Genomic DNA, 25,423 nt, shown 5'->3' on the forward strand with positions numbered 1-25,423 from the left:
TCCAGGCAAACATATATCATCTTCTGTACCTAATCTTACCTATTAGCTACATTAAAACTGGCAAAACATACTTTTTAAAAGTTATCTGAGATGTTTTTATGCGTACTGGACCATAGGATGGTCACTCCACGCAGGGAGATGAGAGATTTTCTTTTGTGTGTCGGGCTGGATGGGCCAACCCCACGCTTTGAAGAAGGGGCACAGATTCATTTTGACCACATTAGAGAAGGTCTCAGCATATAGATTCATCTTCTCTGCATTGTTGTCTGGCACTCCACTCATGTCATGGTAGATATTAAAAACTTTCTTGAAAGCATCCCAGCCAAATTTTTCCTGAAGCTGGAAAAAAAAAAATAAAATAAAATAAAATTTATTATTATTATTATCATTATTTATTTATTTATTTTTTTTTAAGGTAAATTATTACTTCCAAAGCTCACAAATAATACATTATTGCTTTAAACTTAATATAATGATGTCTCTTACTGAAATATGTAGTAGAAAACCCATGAAAGATTTATGTTATTTAAAAAAAAAAAAAAAAAAAAAAAAAATCATTCAGTCCTGTCATTCATTTATACATAATTAGCACTATGGGGGCATCATCCCATTTTGATGGCATCCCTCCACCTCACGATGACCGCAGCAACTGAAAGAGTTTGCAGGTGGCAATAGACACGAGTGCAGGTGTAAACCAAATGCTGTACCATCGATTTTTCCGCAAGGAGTCTAAACGCCCCCAGATATTGAGCGAAATCCATGCTGAGAAACACCTTCAGTGGCTGCGGTATCAAGACAAGCATCAGCATGTTTCTTGTCTCTGCTGTTTATAAGCTCTTTCAGTAGCCGTTGTCTACTAAAAGTCTCAAAGTCTCTTTTCTCCTCTTCTTATCACTAGGAAAGCAGTGAAGACTGACATCGCTTCTCTTGTTGCCCTTTAACTGAAAATTACAACCAAAACCATTTTCCAAGTTGTGTATTCCAATCTGTAAAAAATAGCAACAGGTAGCGCCAGTAGCTAACCAATCAAGCTACTGGCACTACTGGAGTTATTATTTTTTTAAAAAAAAACATAAAATCTTTCATGGGTTTTCTATTACATATTTCAGTAAGGAACATTATTTACATTATATTAAGCCATACAAGTCTTCCTGGGGTTTCCTTTTAAATACTTTTGTGGAAAAAAAAAAAAAAAAAAAAAAATTAACTGATTAAATGATCTCTTAAAACATTATACGCAGTCTGTTCGCACCTGCATGTAGGTCTCGAGTGCCGTCCACACTCCAGTTTTTTAAATCCTTACCGCCATCGCAATATGATTTGATATGAGCCTGGCGTTTTTTGGAGTTAAACCTGGATGAACTTTAAACCTGTTCAAACCCAGCACTTTCTCATGTACATACACTGACCACAGGTTGCATGTGCACTCAGTGGTGTGTGGAGGGAACTCCCAAACTCTACACTGTTGGTTATGACCCAGCTCATGAATTTGTCCCCAAAGACCCTTTTTATAGGCTTCCTGTACATTTACAAGTTCTGGGGCAGAGACTGTCTGCATCATGATGGGATATCCAGCATGCATGAAACCTGTGTGGGGAAAGGAGGAACAATGTTATCATCAGGACAGTGTGAGTGTAACTAATATTAATGACATGATTCTTTTGTAATAGTGATGGTTCTTTATCCTAACAAAGATACTGAGAGCATTTAATAGTACCACAAACCTGCAGAGATCTGAACATCTGCAACAAACCGCTCCTTGCGGGGGAACTTGTTAGGCTTTGCTGCCAGGTCAGCTATGCTTCTCATTATGGTATCCCAAAGTTTAGCCACCTTATCAGGGCGGTCTAGATTCCTTATAAATTCTGATTGTAATGTCATAATGATGTTCTCAAACTCAAGCTCTGCCCAGGGGGCGGGTGCCTGACGGATCCTGTCCACCCAGTCAGCTACACTAGTCTCTCCTGAGGGATGAAACAAGTTAGCATTGAAACGTTTTACTATACAATGTTAAATGTTCTGAATAGAAACCTCACTGTGATGCTCATTCAGAATTCTTACCAGATTTAAAGTATGGAGCCTGTACGGCATCCTGCACGACAATTTCTACCCCATCCACTTTGCTTTGGGGAGGTGCTATTATGTAGATGAGCCCTCCCCATAAATTGCAGACTTGGACCATCTCTGCATCCAAAGGGAATCGCTCATGGACAACAGGAGCCCGTTTCAGAACCTCTGCTCTACCAATATTATCTGTTTGGCAACCAAGTTGCAACTGCAAAAAGTGTTACCTCCTCATGTTAATAACATGCTCTCTAATGAGTAATAAGGTTGCATCTATCAAGTATACTACATGCAACTATTCCTTGATTGTTAACATGTAATGTACAGGTATAGACTTTATTCATCACCTGCCAATTTTTCCTAATGATCTCTGGAGGTACTGCTATGTTTGTCTTCATACCAGGAGAAAGATATAAGCCTGTGCTTATCCATTCTTCAGAGCCTGAAACAAGAAATTGCATTCTTATTTTATAGTGCTCAAGTATTTTGAAACGAAGAAAAAATAAAATTTACCCTCCACTTTGTCGGGAAAACTGTCGTACCTTCAGTTTTGGCACTGATCCGAACTCTTGCATTAGACACAGAACTTAGGTCTGTCCTTGATGATGTATGAGAGAAGGGCATCAGGATCAGGGGACACTTTGTATACCTCAGACCCAATGTGGAGCATCAGGCGGTCTTTGGCACTTTCAACAGGGCTGTTACTAGACACTTGTGGAAAACCAAACTTCTTCACTATGTCAAAAAAACCAACTAACATTGAAGTATAGGCGGTACTGCCATAACATTGCATTTGAAGGTAACTGGCACAGTCATTGCCCAGCTGCTTCAAGTAGCTCTGTTCATGATTAGTCAGTTCTTGCCCCAGGTATACATGTTCAGCAAACCGATGCAGCATGTTACGAAAGTGGTACCCCTTTTTATAACTTTGATCAGTTTCTGGGGCTTTATATAACCCTCCTTTCAAGGTGCTGCCCAAGAGAGACAATCCCATCTTATTAAGAATGTGATTTCCTGGGTAATCGGTCATCACATTGCGACCTCTGTGGGTCTGGGCCCAATGCCAAGCATGACCCCCAATCATAAGACCTCCACCTTCAGCAACAAATTCTTGGATCTCTGCACACTGGGCATCACTGTATGAAGTGCAAACGTAGATGCTTAGATCTTTTCTCAAACCGGTCAACTGGCAATCTAAACCAGATTTGCTCAGTACCCTGTGCGCTCCCTTTCGGCTGGGTAGTATCCCAATAACACCCTTGCGATCTTCGTCAAGCCACTTGATTCTTTATGAGGCTGGGAAAGCTTGTTAGGTATTGCTCATGTCCCAACACCACCACACGTCCTCGACCGTAATAAGATGCAGCCATCAGCACCTGACCTCTTGGATTCATGACAAGTGGAAAGGCACGTTCACCTATCAGTACAAGATCACTGGGCACTGCGTTCATTTGCAAATCAAGCTCCTGCAGCCCACACATGATAGTGTGGTAGTCTTGTTCGCGTGCCATGGTGGATTAGTTCTGTTTCGCAAGTCAGTTCAAAACAATCACTTTCAACATATGTTAATTTTACAGAGTATGAGCACTCCAGAGCAACCAGAGCTTGTGAAGTACAATTCTTGTGAAGCCAACTGCGTTTCAGTCCTACACAAAGACAGAAAATTAAAGAAAAAAGTTGCATAAATTTAGAAACATACAGAACTGTAATGTTATAACTGTAATTAAGTTTTTCATGAATTGGTTAACATAATATACAAAAAATATGATAAGTTTCAACTATCATTTCCCTATTGTGGCTACATATGTAAAAACTGTGACTTCTCACAAATTAATTAATTTTGTTTGTTCATCCAGAAACCACCACTAACCACTCCCTCTACGGGACTTAGTATTTTTAAGTTATTGAGTATTGAGTAGTACAGTCTATTCAGGGGTGTCATGCCCCAGTCAGCAAATTTCCTTTGGTTCGGATCTGGCACATGTCAACAGCTGTAGTGTGGCCCAGATTAGTGTGTGTTTGTCGGCCTAAAACTGGTTCACATCTTTTTAGCCAGAACTGAACCAAAACAGTGCCATAACCCAACCCAAAATGAGCCAAATGATAAAAACAGATGTGGCTGATATATGGACCATATATGGTTTTCCTGTATGGTTGAGTTTTGTAAAGGGTGGCTGTGGCAGGCCGCCCGAGCTCTCTTCAGCGTCGCCCTGGAAACATACAAGGATCAGCTGGCACCACTCAGCACGGACCGAGCCGTCACAGCTGCCGCTCGTTACCGCTGCTCATAAAATCCAGCACCTTGAACTGCCAGTCGGAGAAGCTCCTTCCTGGAATGCAGACGCTAACCTCTCTTTCTCTCTTACCTAGACAGCAGCCTGTGACGGCTCGGCCACGCACCCTCACGGTTCACGGGAAGAAGAGACTTGGAGCACAGCGCACTGAAAGGACCGCACGGAGCTCCCCACTTTGAGTTATTTTGCACTTCGATTGTCAATAAATCCACCCTCCGGGGATTTTTGCACCAGACAACCTGTTGTGTGATTCTTCTCCCCGCCACACTGGTGGAGAATGCAGGCGGATTGAGAAGAATCACCAACACGTCTCCCGTGACCTTGCTGATTTTTTTTCCTCTCTCTTTTTTTTTTTTTCCCGCAGTCAACAAACTTTGGAAAAAAGACGGCGCTCCTTCCCCATCATGGAGGATCTGCTCAAATGCTTGACAGAGGTCAGCGTACGTCAACAACAGATCGTAGAGCATATCGCCGGTCGCCAAGGGCAGGTTGAAGAGGAGCTCGCTGCTCTCCGCCTCGCCGCCGCTCAACGTGTGCCGCTACCTGATCCCCGCATCAAGGCTACCCAGCTGCTTCCTAAGTTAACCGGGGATGATGACATCGAGCTATATTTACAAATGTTTGAGACAACGGCCACCCGGGAAAACTGGGATCAGAGCGAGTGGGCTCGGCTGCTGGGACCCCTGCTGACCGGAGAGGCCCAGCGTGCGTACTTCTCCTTGCCAACAGAACTCGCTGAAAGTTATGATAATTTAAAAAAAGAAATTCTCGGACGTCTTGGGCTGTCCCCCATATCAGCCGCCCAGCTGTTCCATGAATGGGAGTATAAGCCACGCCACCCAGCCCGCGCCCAAGCGGCTGAGCTCGCTCGACTCGCACGACACTGGTTGCTAGAAGGAGCACCCACGGCTGGTCAGGTAGCGGAGCGCGTGACGATTGACCGGCTGCTCCGAGCTCTTCCCCCGGCCGCCAGGAGGGCGGTGGGGATGACTAACCCCACTACCATCGCTGAGCTCGTCGGATCCATCGAGCTGGCGGAGGCAGCGATGCGTCGTGATCCGGGGGAGCGAGCGCCGTCTTTTCCCCGGAGGGTGGGACAGGAGCGACGCGCGCCGGAGGGTACCCAACGCACAGTACACAGGCCCGCGGCTCCCGGCCCGGTAGACGAACCGATGCCTACGGAGGACCCTGCACCCCCACCCCGCACATGGATGGCCGGCTGTATTGTGCATAGGGAACCTCCGCGAGGAGCCCCGCGGGCGGAAGTCAAGATCAATGGGCGGGCAGCCCTAGCACTCCTAGACTCTGGAAGTTCGGTAAGTCTGGTTCAGGCCGCCATATTACCGCCCGAAAAGATTCCAAAGCTCACTTACCCATCACCTGCGTCCATGGAGACACCCAAAACGTCCCCGCTCGCAGAGTAACCATCTCCGCTGCGCCGGGGCGTGGCCGGTTGAAGTCGGTATTCTAAAAGAGCTGCCCGTCCCGGTGCTCCTTGGAAGGGATTGGCCCGGGTTTGAACAGCTGCTCCTCGCTACCACTCAGCCAGCCAGTCAGGCCGGGAGCCGCCGCGATCGTCGGAACAAACGACATCCACGCCGCCCCGCCCTGTTAGCGTCCGACAGCGGGAGAGATGGTGAGTCCCCCTCCTCAAACACTAATGTCTTTTTTGATGTTTTCCAGCAGGTGGCGGGAGGGGGCTCCTTTGCCAAAGCTCAGCTGGAAGATGACAGACTTAAGCATTGCTGGACCCAAGTCCGTGTCATCGAGAACCAAGAGCAACAACCAGCGCCCCATCCTCTCCCGCACTTCATCGTGAAAAACGGCCTGTTGTACTGTGTCGCCCAGCGGAGGGGGGAGGTAAAAGAGCTGCTCGTGGTGCCAAAAGGGAAAGTGGAAATGATTATGGAACTTGCACACGCCCACCCAATGGCTGGTCACCTTGGGGCTGCAAATACCGCCCAGCGCATCCGGGACCGGTTCCACTGGCCGGGTCTAGACGGGGATGTAAACGGTTCTGCCAAGCCTGCCCGGCCTGTCAGAAGACCTCGCCACGAGCACCTCCCCCCAGTCCACTCATTCCGCTTCCTATAATAGGGGTACCCTTCGAGCGAATTGGAATGGACCTGGTGGGGCCGTTGCCAAAGTCTGCCCGCGGACACGAGCACATCCTGGTGATCGTCGATTATGCCACCCGGTTTCCAGAAGCCATGCCCCTGAGGAAGGCTACAGCAAAGAACATCGCCAAAGAACTCTTCTTGCTCTGCACCCGAGTCGGCATCCCAGCTGAGATACTGACTGACCAAGGGACCCCCTTCATGTCACGGCTAATGGCTGACCTTTGCCGGCTGCTGCGAGTAAAACAGATCCGAACGACGGTTTTCCACCCGCAAACAGACGGACTCGTAGAACGGTTTAACCAAACATTAAAGCAAATGTTGAAGCGTGTGGCGGCGGAAGACAGAAGGGATTGGGATCTGATGATCCCCTACGTGCTCTTCGGTGTCCGTGAAATTCCCCAAGCCTCCACCGGTTTTACACCGTTCGAGCTGTTATTTGGCCGTCAGCCAAGGGGATTACTGGATGTGGCTCGAGAAGCATGGGAACAGCAGCAGCCGGCCCCTCTCCGCTCCGCGATCGAACACGTGAGAGAAATGCGCGAGCGGATTGAGAGGGTCATGCCATTAGTACGGGAACATCTGACGAAGGCGCAGCAGTCCCAACAGCGGATATACAACCGGGCGGCCCAGCCACGAGAGTTCCAGCCCGGGGATAGGGTCATGGTGTTGGTCCCCACCTCAGCTTGTAAATTTCTCGCCACCTGGCAAGGCCCATATACGGTAATTGAACGCATTGGACCGGTTACTTACCGACTGCGTCAGCCCGGCCGACGGCGTGAAGAACAGCTCTACCACGTTAACCTGCTTAAGAGATGGGTGGGGACCCGGGAACAACTCACTGCCCTAGCCTCGGTTGACCCCGCTGTCATCGACGTGGGGGACCACCTGTCGGCCGCCCAGAAAACCGAGCTGAGCCATCTGGTCAGTCAGTTCTCCGATGTGTTCTCAACGCGTCCCGGGCAGACCAACGTTATCCAACACGACATTCGCACGCCACCTGGAGTCATCGTGAGGCAACGTCCCTATCGGGTCCCAGAGGCTCGGAGACAGGCCATCGAAGATGAGATCAGCGAGATGCTCAAGTTAGGGATAATTGAACCATCTCGCAGCGCCTGGTCCAGCCCGATCGTCATGGTACCAAAACCAGACGGCACCCTCCGTTTTTGTAACGACTTTCGCCGGCTCAACGAGGTCTCAGAGTTTGATGGATATCCGATGCCCCGTGTTGACGAGCTACTCGAACGTCTGGGGAGGGCCCGGTTCATCACTACCCTCGATCTCACAAAAGGATATTGGCAAGTCCCTCTCACCACATCGGCAAAAGAAAAAACAGCCTTCTCCACCCCTAGTGGGCACTGGCAATACCGGACCCTCCCCTTCGGCCTCCACGGGGCCCCAGCCACGTTTCAACGAATGATGGATGTTATCCTGCGTCCCCATCAGAGCTATGCCGCAGCTTACCTCGATGACGTAATCATCCACTCTGAGACCTGGCAGGACCACCTAGAGCGGCTACGGAGGGTGCTCCTGGAGCTCCGCCGGGCTGGACTGACCGCCAACCCCCGGAAATGCCATCTTGCCCTCGCAGAAGCTCAGTACCTGGGATTCCGGGTTGGACGAGGGCTGATCCAACCGCAGAAAAAAAAGGTCGACGCCGTCTTGTCAGCGCCCCGCCCAACAACCAAGACCCAGGTACGAGCCTTTTTGGGGTTGGCGGGATACTATCGCTGTTTTATCCCTAACTTTTCCACCTTAGCATCTCCCCTGACAGACCTCACCAGGAAGGGGCAGCCGGAGAAACTGATGTGGAACGACGAGCTTGAAAAGACCTTTCAAAGCATCAAAACCGCGCTCACCACCGAGCCCGTCCTGAGGGCTCCCGATTTCAGCTGCCCCTTCCTGCTACAAACGGACGCCTCAGACACGGGCCTGGGGGCGGTCCTCTCCCAGGTCCGGGACGGTGAAGAACACCCAGTAACTTACATCAGTCGTAAGCTGGCCCCGGCAGAGACCCGGTATGCGGCAGTGGAAAAGGAAGCCCTGGCCATTAAGTGGGCGGTCCTGGAGCTCCGCTACTATCTGCTGGGACGCCGCTTCACCCTGATAACTGACCACGCTCCGTTACAGTGGATGGCTCGCGCTAAGGATACCAACGCCAGGGTGACGCGGTGGTTCCTAGCGCTCCAGGACTTCAGCTTCACAGTAGAACATCGGGCTGGGACAGCCCACTCCAATGCCGACGGTCTCTCCAGGCTATGGTCAGCTTACGCAGGTCTGTCAGGGCGCACTCCCCACCCACCCCTATCTTTCCCGTTTTACTGTCCTAATTCTCGTTACAGGACCAGCGCGACGCTTAGGGGGGGGGAGTGTGGCAGGCCGCCCGAGCTCTCTTCAGCGTCGCCCTGGAAACATACAAGGATCAGCTGGCACCACTCAGCACGGACCGAGCCGTCACAGCTGCCGCTCGTTACCGCTGCTCATAAAATCCAGCACCTTGAACTGCCAGTCGGAGAAGCTCCTTCCTGGAATGCAGACGCTAACCTCTCTTTCTCTCTTACCTAGACAGCAGCCTGTGACGGCTCGGCCACGCACCCTCACGGTTCACGGGAAGAAGAGACTTGGAGCACAGCGCACTGAAAGGACCGCACGGAGCTCCCCACTTTGAGTTATTTTGCACTTCGATTGTCAATAAATCCACCCTCCGGGGATTTTTGCACCAGACAACCTGTTGTGTGATTCTTCTCCCCGCCACAGTGGCCCTTATGTATCCCACATGTGGCTGATTGTCCAAAAGCCATTATTTAACCATATTTATGCCACACACTCATGAATTTTGAGGGGTGCACCAGTGGGTTGCAAATGAAGAATTTGTTGCCATGTGTCCATGACTAATTGTTTTCTTATTTTCGTTAAAGGCTGGAACACAATACACAATCTTTGCCGTGATTTACAGTCTAGAGGAGTCAAATATGAGAACCAGTCTGCAGCAGTCATAGTTTGTGTATAGTCATAGTTAACATATTTCACAGAAAACTGCATATTGTGTGATGGACAAAGCTTTAAACAATCTGTCCAGTCAGAGGAATGAATTTGTACAACATGGCCACGATTTAATTAAAACAAGATGAATGAATAAAACGTCCATTAAGTCGTGGGAATGCAATCTTAATTATTGGCCACGATATCTGCTGACTTGCTGCCTTATCAGGCAATTACTTCGAAGACTGCGATGGCAACAGGAACAGTTTCGGACAGGCTTTAGGGGCAGTCTAACATGATAGTGTTGCTAGGTTACCTAACGTTTAATTTGTACATTATGAAGAAAAAAGATCTTACGCAGTTATTCATAAATGCTTTAATAATGCATAAAGACCTCAGTGTCATTGCCTGCTGGAGGTCCGTGTGTCGGAGAAGATGACTGAGAATGGCAGCTATTTTTTGCTTAAAAAATAAAAGCACTGATGCATGTATTATTTCAGAATAATAAAGCCTCTAAGAATTACTCTCAAGAACTGACTTAAGTTTAAAAAAAATCTTGGCTCAAAGCTGCGCTTAAAAGTTAGTTATCAAGCATTTCAGTTGTAATTTAAGCAAAGTGTAGGACCAAATCTTAAGTGTCAGTCTTAAAGATAATTTACGACCCTTTGCTGTATAACAAACGGATTTTGGATGATGAAATAGACATGGACCAATCACTGAATAGATTTCCTTATTTAAGAATATTCTCAGATAAATTCACATTGAATGGTTAAATTCCTCATAGGAGTTTACATTTAACACACATCTGACAATGAATTTTCAAGATAATACATTATGGCAAGGAAACAAAGCGTCATCACAACCTTCAATTTAAGGGTGTGCCAATAGATGATAGAATTGTGTATCGATGATAGTCCGAGATATTGCCTATTGGTGATGCTTTTGACAACAAGACTATTATTATTATTATTATTATTATTATTATTATTATTTATAAGATTATTATCTTTACTGATTCAGTGCAGAGAGTTGCTTCAGAAACGTAGCCGCGGCGCTGGTGAGTGTCCACAAGTGTCCCAGCTGTAAGATAAATAAGGGGTGAGAGATGTATTCATCATAAAGTGCAAAACAGCTTCACTGATTATAACGGGAGCCCCTACTGGAAACTCCTAACCACTTGAGAGGCCTCTCGAGCTGTCTTAAGTAACTGGAAGAGTAAGAGTGATTCTTAGCTTCAAGAAATTTGATAACTTGCATTTATACTTAAGTTTGAAAGTAGGAGTACATTTCATGAATTCTCAGCACTTAAGACTAAAATGGCACTTTGAGAAGCTTGATAAATATGTGTTGCTTTCAAAACTAGATCAGATGAAGGTACCTCCAGAGACAGGAAGTGAAGCAGAATTTGGATTCGGACGTGCCTTGATGCCTTCTCGTCTTTGAATTAGAGCTTTCGGATGCAGCCGACTTGTGCAAACTTGAGGCAGCCAGGTATCCCAGAATGCATTTTGCATTAGTGAGCATTAATGGTGGAGGAGAAAACCCCCACCCAGCACCAGACATCATTTGGACGTCTTTTTTTGGGCTAAATCAAGTTGGCCCATCATGAGCTTCTTTTAGCCCAAAAATCGATATTGAAAATTGGTCTTTGTTTGGTCCATTTGATTTGATCCAAATTTAACTAGTCAACTAACTCTCAGAGCAGACTGTTAGGTTAGGTTTAGGGTTTGTAGAATAAGTTGACATATACTTGCAAAGTTTAGAAGAGTGTTTGAAAATATTAAGCAGACAGTCTACTAATACTCTAATGACTAGTTGACATGCAGTTGCAAAGCTACTTACTGTTAGTAGAATGTCTAAAGTGGACTATCAAAACAAAGTGTTACCGAACATAATTATAGCAAGTATAGATATAGATTCTAGAAATTGTTTCAAGTTACGTGTCACCTTCATTTGCAATATATATATATATATATATATATATATATACTGTATATATATATATATGCTAGTGGGTTAAATCTTGTTGAAAAAGCATGACGTTTAATATTATATAATATTAAATTATTATATTCAAGTCTGGAGCTGAAGGAGTAACCATGGAAATGGGGTGGCTACTCAACTGTCAAGCACAATCAGCAAAGCTCCATCTCTCACTTTTGTTTTTACGTCACTTAATGTTACATGGACTCTTACGAAAAAGTTTAAGTGTGCTATTAATATACTTTTTTAAAACTGAAAAATAGAAAAGTATACTTTTTATGTACTTTTCAGAAATGTGCTTTACATACTTCTCAGAAATATACATAAAATTATATTTAAGTATACCTGACTTATACTTAGAAAAAGTATTAGAAAAAGTCTAAATATATTCGAGATATACTTGTGCTCTGAGAATCAGTGTTTTCATTGTTATAAGCTAGGGGCGCTATCACGCATCTTTTTTTTTTTTTAATGGTTTATGGCTTTTTTGGTTCAAAATGTTGTGTAAGGGTGGTGGCTTTTCAGGTGCCAGCCAGGATAATCCTGACAAAATTTAAATGAACCTCGAAAATAAACCGATTACAATATTAAATCAAAAATAGTCAGAGGTGAACTCTTTTCACAAGGGAAGATTTATTTCACAATGTCTATTAAGAAAAAACAAAAAAACAAAAAAACACTTGTTTGAAAAATCGAAAAAAGAACAGAAAATGTATTTAATTAGTAAATGATCAGTTTACCTATAAGGTCATTTTTTAGAGTACTTGCAGTACAAACTAAAAAAAGATGTAAACTAGTTGTGTACTCAAAGTTTACTACTGTTATACTTTTATATACTAGATAGTGGGGCAATTTAGTCCCAAGGAGTATTGAAATAGTGCGCTTAAAAGTATACTACTAGTACACTGATATTTGTATAATTATTACATAAAGTATACTTAAATTATACTTAAACTTTACTTAAGTATACTTAATAAAATAAACTTGAAGTATACTTGTTTTTGGTAAGGGGAGCATGAAAATGGGCTGAAAGTAACTTACTTCAAACAGGTTTTGACCTTTCATGGTAAACAAATATTGATACCACCCGACTGAGCCTGGTTTCTCCCAAGGTTTTTTTCTCCATTTGTCACCGATGGAGTTTTGGTTCCTTGCCGCTGTCGCCTCTGGCTTGCTTAGTTGGGGACACTTTCTCTTAACACAATATTGCATTTTACTTTATTGTTTTTGATTAACTACCTTTACCTATAATGTGAGTGTTTAATGTTGCCTTTGGCATTGTTGATGTACTGTTTCCTATTTAATACTGTACAGCCGCCTTGTCACAATTCTGTATTGTTAAAGGCGGTATATAAATAAAGGTGACTTGACTTGACTTGACTTCTGTGATTTCAGAAGTGTCAGAAAAAACCTTTATGACAAAGAAGAAGTTCCTGCTTTTAAAATTTTAAAAGGGAACTGATGACAGAGATATAGAAAACACAGGTGATCTGAGAAAGCTTATTAAATAACTGTATATGCATCTTTCACAATATATTTTGCCTATATATATATATATATATATATATATATATATATATATATATATATATATATATATATATATATAGTTTGTTTGTTTGTTTGTTTGCTTGTTAGTTAGTTAGTTATTTTAAAAGGGCTTTGATATCCAAACATAAGTAACACTGTAAGAGCATTACTAGATAATTACCTAAAAACTGTAAATTCTGTTAAATTCTTTTCTTTCTTCTTCTTCTTCTTTTTGTTGTTGTTGTTGTATGTTCTTTTCTGCATTTCACCTCTGCTATAGTTTATTTCTAATAAACCTGGCATGTTTATTAAATATTTTTGGCCTCAAACATACAGTACCTTTCAAAAATTTAAGGGTCAAATTTGTCATATTTGAAAGGCGCCGTTTATGGCCACAACTGCTGCATTTATATGATTAAAATACAGTAAAACAGTGAAATATTGTGAAATTACCATTTTTAAATAACTAATTTCTATGTTTTAAAAAGTGATCAAAGCTGAATTTTCAGCATCATTACTCCAGTCTTCTGTGTCACATCATCCTTCAGAAATCATACTTTACATTTTACAATATATTCACATAGAAAACAATTATTTTAAATTGTAATATTTCACAACATTAGTGTTTTTATTTATGATCAAAAAATGCAGTTTTCTTGGTGAACATAAGATACTTATTTCAAAAACTTAAAAAAACTGACCGTAAACTTTAACACAAGGGATTCAAATATTAGTCCATTTATTCTAATCGAGTGCAAGAAGCTCTTAAAAATATTAACGTAAATAGTAATTTTTTCCTCTGGGGATTTGTAATGTATACCCAGAATGCAGTGTGCAATGATGTAAGCTACAATGCAATGAACCCAAGCTACACACAATAACTAACACTGTGTCTACACCGGACTCGACAGCTGTCATGTCAAGCCACAGTGCAACAGCTAAAGTCTGTCGCCGCAGGACAAAACTTAAAAACATTTTATGCATTTGAATTGTTTCATTTTCATTTGTACTTTTCATAAAAATAGCACATATTTTCTAGTAGAAGCACTAAGCTCACATTTAATTGTGCATTAAATTACAATTTAAAAATAAATATCAGCTTGTGCTATGATCTCGAATTGCATAATATAATTTAGTACATGCATTTGAGAAACATTCTATAAAGTGATGCATATGTAGCCTACATGCATGCACAGTTCGCAGCTTTAATCGCCTTTTTGGTCATTTCATGACTTAACTTATGACAGAACTACATCGTATGCTCATAGTTTCTTGTTTGCTTTATTTATGATAAAGGGATACAGGGTGCTCCTCATATTCACGTAAACGTAAACAGTGTGTGCTGTGCATGAGCACAGGCTGACAGGACAGGACAGTTTGTTTTGCTGACAAATAGCCTAACATCTCATCAGACCACAGTTCACTGTTCTACTGAAGCTCATCTGGAACCTTTTCCGCTCTCATTTGGCAAAAACTGATATGTTGATATATTCTCTGTGTTGAGTAACATCTGGCGTAGCTGCAGCTGCAACTTTTTCCTTATCATTAAAACTAATAGAAAGTAAACAAATATCAATAATAGTCATTTATTTTAGTTAACATATTCTATGATAAATCTGAACAGTTTTTTTATTCTTATTGTAAAATAATGGAACATTAGGTCAATATTGTCTCAGAAGTCATGGAAAAGACATGGAAGTTTATTGGTTTAAAATGTGTACAAACCCTGTAAAAGGGTGACGTCTCGTCGTTGATGCATATATGTGAAAAATGCTCCTTTCTGCACCTCCCTGTTCTTTCACTTTTGTTTGGAATGATGCACTGAATTATTATTACAGCATCTAATGACTTTCTATTTGAGGAAAATGATTCATGCACTATTTAGTGCATTGACTTCAGATTCTAACATGGGATCAACTGCTGGACTGTACATGGTGTACAACATCAATATAGCTGTATAGCATATGAGTTTGGTCCTTTAATATGTTAATATTTTAAGGCACCTTAAGCGTCTCTTTTGTCTCTAATTTGCCTATAATGTGCACAAGTACGTACAACATTATCTGCATGCAATTAGAATACTGTGTAATTTTTATTTTTTTTATTTTATTTTTTATTTTTTGGTTTACAGTTACAATAGCATATGAATTTTGTTCTCCACTATTTTAATCACCTCCATCATCTGTAACCTGCGTGATCATACACAACATAAAACATGTATAACAAAAAATAATTTCTTAGCTCTGTTCTGGGAATGTTCTGAATAAATACATAAATACATACATACATACACAGGATCCCAAAATGTTTCGCCTCTGCTAAATGAATAAGCAACAAATGAAAGTCAAACCTGTGGTAATCTGGATTAATCTGTGGTAATCAGCAAGCTGAAGTTTTCTGCTAGATGATATAAAACAGATGTCTTTCCTGAATTCTTCTGCTATATTCTTTTGTCAGGCTGCACTGCAAATTTAAATACTGTACTCCTAATACGTAAGATGTGTGTTAGCCAATCAGAATTGATCGGTAGGTTGTGGTTTTTCCAGTGTATCACATGACATTACAGAAACCTGCAAAAATAGAGGGTCGGGTGGGTCTTAGATGAGATCAGGGTGGTGGGGGATTCCAGCAAACCACAAACAAAATGATTTACTGACCCTCCTGGTAATGGGTGAATACCCATAAGCTCTTGCTCTTTAACAATATGCAAAGGCATGCAGTTTTATAAATGCACATATTATCAAAGGCCAGTCAAGTAGTTACGTGAAATAACTCCTGAAACCTGACTGGTTAGCATCCAGTTGGTTGTTCTGTGAGAGAAATAATGATAGATAGTTAAAAACAGCTCGTTCAAGTGTTTTTGCTATGAATGGAAGGAGAGAAACAGGTCTGTAGTTACCCATAAGTGAAGTGTTTAATGTAGGTTTTTTGAGCAGTGGGGTTACCCACTTGATGATGTTGATGATGTGTGTGAGTGCTGGTAAGAGTGTAGGGGAGAATGATTGGAGAAGGTGTGAGGGCATGGGATCTAATGGGCATGTTGTTGGATGGCTGGAGAGAATTTTGGATACTTCTGCCTCAGAAAGTGGACAGAAGGAGAAGAGGGGAGTTTTAGCTGTGGTTGTTGTTGGTTTTATTTCCTGTATGTGTGGAGCTGAGAACTGACCACTGATAATTTTAGTTTTCTCTGTAAAAAATGTGGTGAAATCATCAGCCGTTATAGAAGTGGAGGGAGGCGGTGGAGGGGGACAGAGGAGAGAATTGAATGTCTTGAAGAGGTTTAGTGTGTCTGAAGCACTGTTGATTTTGATGTGGAAGTATGAAGATTTGGCAGTATGGACTTGAGCAGAGAAATATGAAAGCAAAGACTGATACATGCTCAAGTCAGACTGATCTTTTGATTTGTCCTGACGGGCAGCAGAGAAATAGAACATCAGATAACCAGGGGTTAAAAGGGGTGGCCCGTGCTGGCCTGGAAGAGAGAGGACACATATTGTCTAGGCAAGAAGTTAAAGTACAGCATAAGGTGTCAGTTCCTGCATTAACATCCAGAGATTAGAAATGGGTTGGAGAGGGAAGACAAGAGGACACTACAATGGAGAGATGGGAGGGTAAAAGGGAGCATAGGTTTTGTCTAAAAGTAACAGGTAGAGGGGGTGGAGGCACACAAGTAGAAATATGTAGCTTTAACCAAAATGTTGTCTGCAATACAATTGCGTGCGCAAATTAGGTCAAGTTGGTTGCCAGATTTGTGAGAGCTTGTATTGACAAGATGTCTGAAATCGAATAAAGCTAAGAGTGAATGAAATCTGCTTTGTTGACAGCTGACTGGCAGTTCCAGAGACCAACAGTGAAAGAGAAGGATCAGTAGAGTAAGTGGCGATAGGGCACTGGATAGTAAGATTGTTTTTCGGTCTGTGTGTAATGTTAGAGCATTGTTTAGAGACAACCGGAATGTACTGGACACACATGATAGAGGACCTGCTTCATTAAGCTGAAAGTCTATAGCAAGGTAAATGGCTCAAATCGAAACTAAAATTCGAGACACTTTGCACTTAAGTGTGTGCCGTAACGGAGCAATAGGAATAGCAATCTTTCTATCCAGTGCTCTGTCGCCACTTATTCCATTGATCCTTTCTCTTTCACTGTTGGTCTCTGGAACTGACAGCCAGCTGTCAACAAAGCAGATTTCATTTTGGCTTTTTTCTTTACAATCTAGACTCAGTATCTTGGCCTTGACTGAGACCTGGATTTGTCCAGATGACTCAGCAACCCCAGCTGCTCTGTCTAATAATTTCTCTCTCACACACACCCCTGGTCAGACTGGGAGGGGTGGGGGTACTGGATTACTCATTTCTAACAATGGGAAATACTCAACCCACTCTTATCTGTGCAATTATAACTCATTTGAATCTCATGCGATTATTTTAACAGCTCCTATTAAACATGTTGCTGTAATTTACCACCCTCCAGGTCAGCTGGGCACCTTCCTAGAGGAGCTGGATGGGTTGCTGCCCTCATTTCCGGAGGATGGCAGTCCACTTTTAGTCTTTGGTGACTTTAACATTCATCTGGACAAGCCTTATGCTGTAGACTTTCATTCATTCTTAGCTTCATTCAATTTCAAGGCTTTGTAAATTCCCAGCATGCATTGCAGCATAAATAAATTCTCCAGTTACTGTTATAGGATTATTGTTTTGCTGTTTGCTGACTTCATTTAAACTTTTTTGTTGTTGTTTTGTCATTATTGTTAGTTATTTGTTGTACTGTGATGTAAAGACCTCATCTTTTTAGTATTTGCTGATTGCCACCGTTCTTGAGGGTTGTGTATCTAGTTTTGAGGCCTAGATTCTTTTCAGCCGCTTAGCTTTGTAAAATGCTTTACAAACAAAGATGGCATTGTCTACATATTAGACTAATTTATTTATAATGATTTGTAAGTTCAGATATTCAACAAAATATATACAAATTAATACGTAAATAGGGACATAATAGTATACTTAAAGTATTTAAAGTTCACAAAAAAAAATGAGTGTGAGTAAACTTGCAGTATAAACTACTAAACTAGTAGTTTACTGAGACTTCAAAGTGCACTAAAATGCATAAAAAACTGTTATACTTAAAGTATATTTTTATATACTAGAAAGTGGGCCAATTTAGTCCCAAAGAGTATTAAAATAGTACACTTTGTAGTATCACAAAATGATACTACAATTACACTGATATTTGTATACTTACTACATAAAGTATACTTAAACATATACTTGAACTTCACTAAAGTATTCTTCATAAAGTAAACTTGAAGTACACTTCTTTTTGTTAAGGGTTGTCACTACATGCACTTACAAATCTGGCAACCAACTTGACCTAATTTGTATTGCAGACAACATTTTGGATAAACCCCTACACATCTCCAAACATTTCTTCGTTACATTTAACCTACATATTGCTACTTGTGTGTCTCCACCCCTTCTACCTGTTACTTTTAGACAAAACCTACGCTCCTTTTTACCCTCCCATCTCTCCTCTGTAGTGTCCTCCTGTCTCCTCTCCAACCCATTTCTCATCTCTGGATGTTAATGCATCAACTGACACCTTATGCTCTACTTTAACTTCTTGCCTAGACAATATGTGTCCTCTCTCTTCCAGGCCAGCACGGGCCACCCCTTCTAACCCCTGGTTATCTGATGTTCTATCTCTCTGCTCTGCTGATCAGTCTGACTTGAGTATGTATAAGTCTTTGCTTTCATCTTTCTCTGCTCAAGTGCATACTGCCAAATCTTCATACTTCCACAACAAGTTCAACAATGCTTCAGACACACGTAACCTCTTCAAGACATTCAGTTCTCCCCTCTGTTCTCTTCCACTGCCTCCCACCACTTCTATAACAGCTGATGATTTCACCACATTCTTTACAAAGAAAACTAAAATTATCAGTGGTCAATTCTCAGCTCCACACATACAGGAACTAAAACAGCTAAAACTCCCCTCTTCTCCTTCTGTCCACTTTCTGAGGCAGAAGTGTCCAAAGTGTCCATCCTACAACATGCCCACTAGATCCTATTACTTCTCACCTTCTCCAATCAATCTCCCCTACACTCTTACCAGCACTCACACACATCATCAACACATCTCTCCTCACAGGCACTTTCCCCACTGCATTCAAGCAGGCTCGGGTAACCACACTGCTCAAAAAAACCTACATTAAACACTTCACTTATAGGTAACTACTGAAGGAGTGGGATTCTGGATCAAACTTGGACTTCATAATAATATGAATTATTAGTTCTTGTGTTATTATTAACCTCCAAGATTGTTTGATAATTGAATAAAGTTATCTAGGTTTAACACATATTAGTAGTGATAGACTATGGTAAGAGTGGAATGTGTAACAGTGTCCTTTTACACGCTGAGCTCAATTTTTCCTCTGGGTCATAGTGCGAGGACACTACGGGTCATTGGGACCTCCTGTCTACATGACTGAAGAAGTGATCAGGACATCTGTGATAGGAATGTGTCTTCATAATAGATATTAAAGTGAATCCTGCTTTATTCTCTATCTACCCTCTAAGATGCTGACTGCATAGTATGTGTGACAAACCATACTGATAAGATTCTTGCCAGAGCTAGACAACCTTGACATACAGATAAGTGTTCTATGTGTGTCAGTATCTGTCTTTGAGTTCAGATGAGAAGACCATACTGGAGAAGTTCGTCATCTGTCGGAGAGCTGGTCCAAAATAGGTCTCTGGAGAGACCTATTGCGTCTGACCTCTGATTGCTTGTCACCTAAATAATCATTAAAGATATGCTTACGTCCATGTGTGGAGATTTTCTAAGTTTATCTATGCTTCGACCAACCAGAATAATTTTACCTAAGTAATGACGTAGTTAGTGACCTCTGTTAGAGTATAAGTACTGTTGTATTGAGAATGTACGCAGAGCGGCCTACGAACTCTGTCGAGAGTGTTGAAGCTGGCTTCTGCTGATGAAACTGCAAACTATCTTCTTCAGTAAAATTTTCCTTAATTGACTACATCGCTGACTCCTGGTCTTCATTACCACACACCTACACTTTGGGTTTTAACTGTATTTCCCCTTACACTACAGACCTGTCTCCCTCCTTCCATTCATAGCAAAAACACTTGAACAACCATCTATCATTATTTCTCTCACAGAACAAACAACTGGATGCTAACCAGTCAGGTTTCAGGAGTGCTCATTCAACTGAGACTGTGCTACTGTCAGTCTCTGAAATCCAGATCATCAGTACTTATTTTGCTGGATCTATCTGCTGCTTTTGACAATGTGAATCATCAGATCCTCCTGCCCCCCCTCTCATCGCTGGGCATTACAGGGATTCCACATTGCTGGTTTAAATCCTATCTCACTGGTAGGTCTTTCAGGGTGGCCTGGAGAGGGGAGGTATCCAAAGCATATCAACTGGTCACTGTGGTTCCACAGGGAACAGTTCTTGGACCCCTCCTCTTCTCTACATACACTACATCATTGGGACCCATCATACAGGTACATGGCTTCTCCTACCATTGCTATTCTGATGACACACAGCTTTATCTTTCATTTTAGGGACATAGTAGTATACTTAAAGTATGATTTAAAGTTCACAAAAAAGTGAGTATGAGTAAACTTGCAGTATAAAACTACTAAAGTAGTGGTTTACTGAGACTATACTTCAAAGTGCACTAAAATGCATAAAAAAAGTATTTAATTAGTAAACTATCTGTATACCTATAAGTTCACTTTTAGTATACTTGCAGTACAAACTGAAAACTACTGTTTACTACTAGTTTACTACTGTTATACTTAAAGTATATTTTTATATACTAGAAAGTGGGCCAATTTAGTCCCAAGGAGTATTAAAATAGTACACTTAAAAGTATACTACTAGTACACTGATATTTGTATTCTTACTACATAAAGTATACTTAAAAATATACTTGAACTTCATTGAAGTATACTTCATAAAATAAACTTGAAGTATAGTTCTTTTTGTTAAGGGTTGTCACTACAAGCACTCACAATTCTGGCAACCAACTTGACCTAATTTGTATTGCAGACAACATTTTGGTTAAACCCCTACACATCTCCAACCATTTCTTCATTACATTTGACCTACATCTTTCTACTTGTGTGCCTCCACCCCCTCTACCTGTTACTTTTAGACAAAACCTACGCTCCTTTTTACCCTCCCATCTCTCCTCTGTAGTGTCCTCCTGTCTTCCCTCTCCAACCCATTTCTCATCTCTGGATGTTAATGCATCAACTGACACCTTATGCTCTACTTTAACTTCTTGCCTAGACAATATGTGTCCTCTCTCTTCCAGGCCAGCACAGGCCACCCCTTCTAACCCCTGGTTATCTGATGTTCTATCTCTCTGCTCTGCTGATCTGTCTGTCTTGAATATGTATAAGTCTTTGCTTTCATCTTTCTCTGCTCAAGTCCATACTGCCAAATCTTCATACTTCCACAACAAGATCAACAATGCTTCAGACACACGTAACCTCTTCAAGACATTCAGTTCTCTCCTCGGTTCTCTTCCACTGCCTCCCTCCACTTCTATAACAGCTGATGATTTTACCACATTCTTTACAGAGAAAACTAAAATTATCAGTTGTCAATTCTCAGCTCCACACATACAGGAACTAAAACTGCTAAAACTCCCCTCTTCTCCTTCTGTCCACTTTCTGAGGCAGAAGTATCCAAATTTCTCTCCAGCCATCCTACAACATGCCCACTAGATCCTATCCCCTCTCACCTTATCCAATCAATCTCCCCTACACTCTTACCAGCACTCACACACATCATCAACACATCTCTCCTCACAGGCACTTTCCCCACTGCATTCAAGCAGGCTCGGGTAACCCCACTGCTCAAAAAACCTACATTAAACACTTCACTTATAGGTAACTACAGACCTGTCTCCCTTCTTCCATTCATAGCAAAAACACTTGAACAAGTTGTTTTTAACCATCTATCATTATTTCTCTCACAGAATAAACAACTGGATGCTAACCAGTCAGGTTTCAGGAGTGGCCATTCAACTGAGACTGTGTTACTGTCAATCACTTAATTCCAGATCATCATTACTTATTTTGCTGGATCTATCTGCTGCTTTTGACAATGTGAACCATCAGATCCTCCTGTCCCCCCTCTCATCGCTGGGCATTACAGGGATTCCACGTTGTTAAATCCTATCTCAGTGGTAGGTCTTTCAGGGTGGCCTGGAGAGGGGAGGTATCCAAAGCATATCGACTGGTCAGTTCTTGGACCCCTCCTCTTCTCCACATACACTACATCATTGGGACCCATCATACAGGTACATGGCTTCTCCTACCATTGCTATTCTGATGACACACAGCTCTATCTTTCATTTTAACCAGATGATCCTACGGGAACTACACTGAGCTGCTTGTCTTCCCTGCCACTCCGACTATACTACACAACTTCACCATCCAGTTAGGTTCTTTAACAATTACCCCATCAAGTTCAGCCAGAAATCTTGGTATAATCTTTGTTGACCAGTTGACTTTCAAAGACCACATAGCTAAAACTGCTCGATCTTGCTCGATCATCAGAAAGATCAGGCCATTTCTAACGGAGCAGGCTGCACAACTTCTTGTCCAGGCCCTGGTCATTTCTAGGCTGGACTACTGCAATGCTCTTTTAGCCGATCGTCCATCATGCACAATGAAACCTCTACAATTGATTTAGAATGCAGCAGAACGACTGGTCTTCAACAAGCCCAAAAGGGCCCATGTCACACCTCTCTTTATCTCCCTGCACTGGCTGCCAGTTGCGACTCGCATCAAGTTCAAGACACTGATGCTTGCATATAGAACAGCCACAGGCTCACTGCCTCCAGAAGTCTGAGATCCACTAGTGAGAGATGCCTTGTTTTTACAGAGAGGCACAAAATCACTTTTCAGAACATTTTCTTTCAATGTTCCTGGCTGATGGAATGATCTTCCCATCCCTATCCGAAATGCTGACTCCCTGACAGTTTATAGTAACTGCTAAAACTCATCTCTTTCAACACTATTTGAATTAATAATGATAAAAAAATGCCTTTGTTCTACTCTTGTCTTATTCTTCCCTTTCTAGCTTGTACTTATCTGAACAATGCCTTATATATGGTATTATGAGCACTTCCTATGTCGATTTGCCTCTTGAGGATGAATTGCTTGATGTATTCCACACTTGTAAGACGCTTTAGATAAAACTGTCTGCTAAATGAATAAATGTAAATGTAACTCTTCGGTTCCTAACACCAGGATTTCAACACTGAAGGTTTTGTGGTGATGTATATAAAAATATTGTAATCTTGAATATATAAATATATAGTTAAATACATACAGCTATTCAGACTTACACTTGTCAGGCATTCACCTCGGCCACCCCCATTGCCCACATCACAGCACACCCGTTCCCTCTCACTGGAGTACTGATTGCGCACAGCTGTTCCCACTTTGCCCCACCCTATATAAGGCCCCAGCAGTCAGTACTCCCTTGTCTGGTCTGCCGTTTACTACCTCATGCTAGCTCCAGACCTCTCCTTGCTCTCTAATGAACTGTTGTGTGGCTGTGGCCATTTCCCTGTGCACCTCAGCACCGGTGGGAGCATTTCCTAAAAGAGCACACACAGTCTGACGCTGCGTCCTTTTAAGGATGACATTCAGACCGTCTGATACTGGATGCAGTCGCTACCTGGACCATGGTGATGGTCATGATTACTGCTTCACATGTTTGGACCTCGGACATGCTGAGGTAGCACTCATGGATGGTTTATGTTTTCACTGTGGAAGCATGAACGTCTCAGTGTTAAGGTCCAGACTCTAGTATCTGGAGAGGTCTGGAGCCCCTGTGTATATTCCCCGATCTAGGTCTTCTTCTAGGCCAGCTCAGAAGAAGCCTACTTTGTTTAAAGTTAAGTAATTTTTACTTTAGGAAAAGTTGGAAAAGTGAGGTAATGCAATCATAATCAAGCATTTTACAGTCACATGATTTAAGGTTTGCTGTTATTTGTCTTTTCTCTGCTAATTTTACTCTTGTTTGAACCCTGTAAGGACAACAGGAATTATTATTTCATCTTTTTATTACAAATCTTCAACATTTGTTTAATGTCCTTTACATTCATTTTACATTATGTGTTCTGGTGTCTTTTGTTCATAATGAAGAATTTCAAGCTGATTTAATGGCTTAATTAATTCAGCCCTTTGTATGTTTGTTAAAGGTCATTGGATGCTAAGTTCACTTTTACATGTTGTTTGAACATTAATGTGTGTTGGCAGTGTATGGCTTGTACAAATCTACCCTATAATGATAAAAATCCATGAAGTGGTTTTTAATTAATCCATAAAAATAATATCCCCTTTTTCAAATCAAGTTATTCTCAGATGCCAGGCTGCTCCCACGATAGTTGTTTGACATGAACGTCTTATCTCAGACCCACCCTACATCAGCTGTAACAGTCCGACCTCCATTGTTTTGATGCCTGAGCAGGGATGTAAGTTAGACAAGAATATTTCTGATTGCGCGATTAAGATGTTGTGTTGCTGGATGTAATAATGAACATAGTGCTCGTCATTTACTCCCGACATCTGAGCCGATGAAGATGCAGTAGATTACGTCTGTAAAGGGAATGCGCCTCCCAATCTACATATATCTGTCTATGTAGCTACTCACTGGTAATTAAAACAGCCCATGCTTCCAATACTGATGCCCATACGCTTTATTTTCTGGATATGGAACACCATGAAAACTACATACAAACAAACAAAGAAAAACAATTTTATACACAACAATTCAAAGGACATCAACACAAAATAAGAAAATGTACAAAACATTAACAAATTTACTCTGTTGGCCTTATAACCAGCAGTAGAAGAGTGAGGAGCTGTAACATACATGTCTGAATTCAAGTCTGGTCATTAAGTATGTGCAAACGCTTCCGGGTTAAATTAATCAAAAGAATCACGTGACGCTCAACTTAGTCAAACTTAGGAATACAACAAAAACAGATACCATACCAACAAAATTAGAAAATCAACACACATACACAGAAATACACATTTAAATTGTGAAATTATGAAACAATGCACAATATAAATATAAACAACTGAAACCACAAATACATCATTCATAATCCATAACTGACATATCAGCGCCAGCTACAGTCTGTGTTCGCGCAAATCTTTTGTGATCCAGCTTCACCTTCACCTTCAGCAGAAGTGAGTATAAGGGGTGTAGTATGAATCTCTGCAATCACTTTTCCTAATAACATGCTAGTTAGCAAGTTTAGCAGCTAAATGCGCTAAATGTGGCTAAAGTAAACAGGCTCATCACTCCACAGAGAGAAGAGAGGGGCGGGGCGAGCAGAGCTCATTAACATTTAAAGCAACCTCGACCAGAATAGGATGATTTTTGCAGAGCTC

At 41.9% G+C, this 25,423-nt stretch overlaps 2 pseudogenes; one reads left to right on the top strand and one right to left on the bottom strand.

Moving 5' to 3' along the window:
- LOC127162651 (TRPM8 channel-associated factor homolog) lies at positions 1-3,642 on the bottom strand (annotated as a pseudogene).
- Positions 3,643-15,968: 12,326 nt separating this feature from the next.
- On the top strand, positions 15,969-23,040 carry LOC127162747 (uncharacterized; annotated as a pseudogene).
- Positions 23,041-25,423: the final 2,383 nt, after the last annotated feature.

This window comes from Labeo rohita, chromosome 3 (assembly GCF_022985175.1).
Source record: "Labeo rohita strain BAU-BD-2019 chromosome 3, IGBB_LRoh.1.0, whole genome shotgun sequence".
NCBI lineage: Eukaryota > Metazoa > Chordata > Actinopteri > Cypriniformes > Cyprinidae > Labeo > Labeo rohita.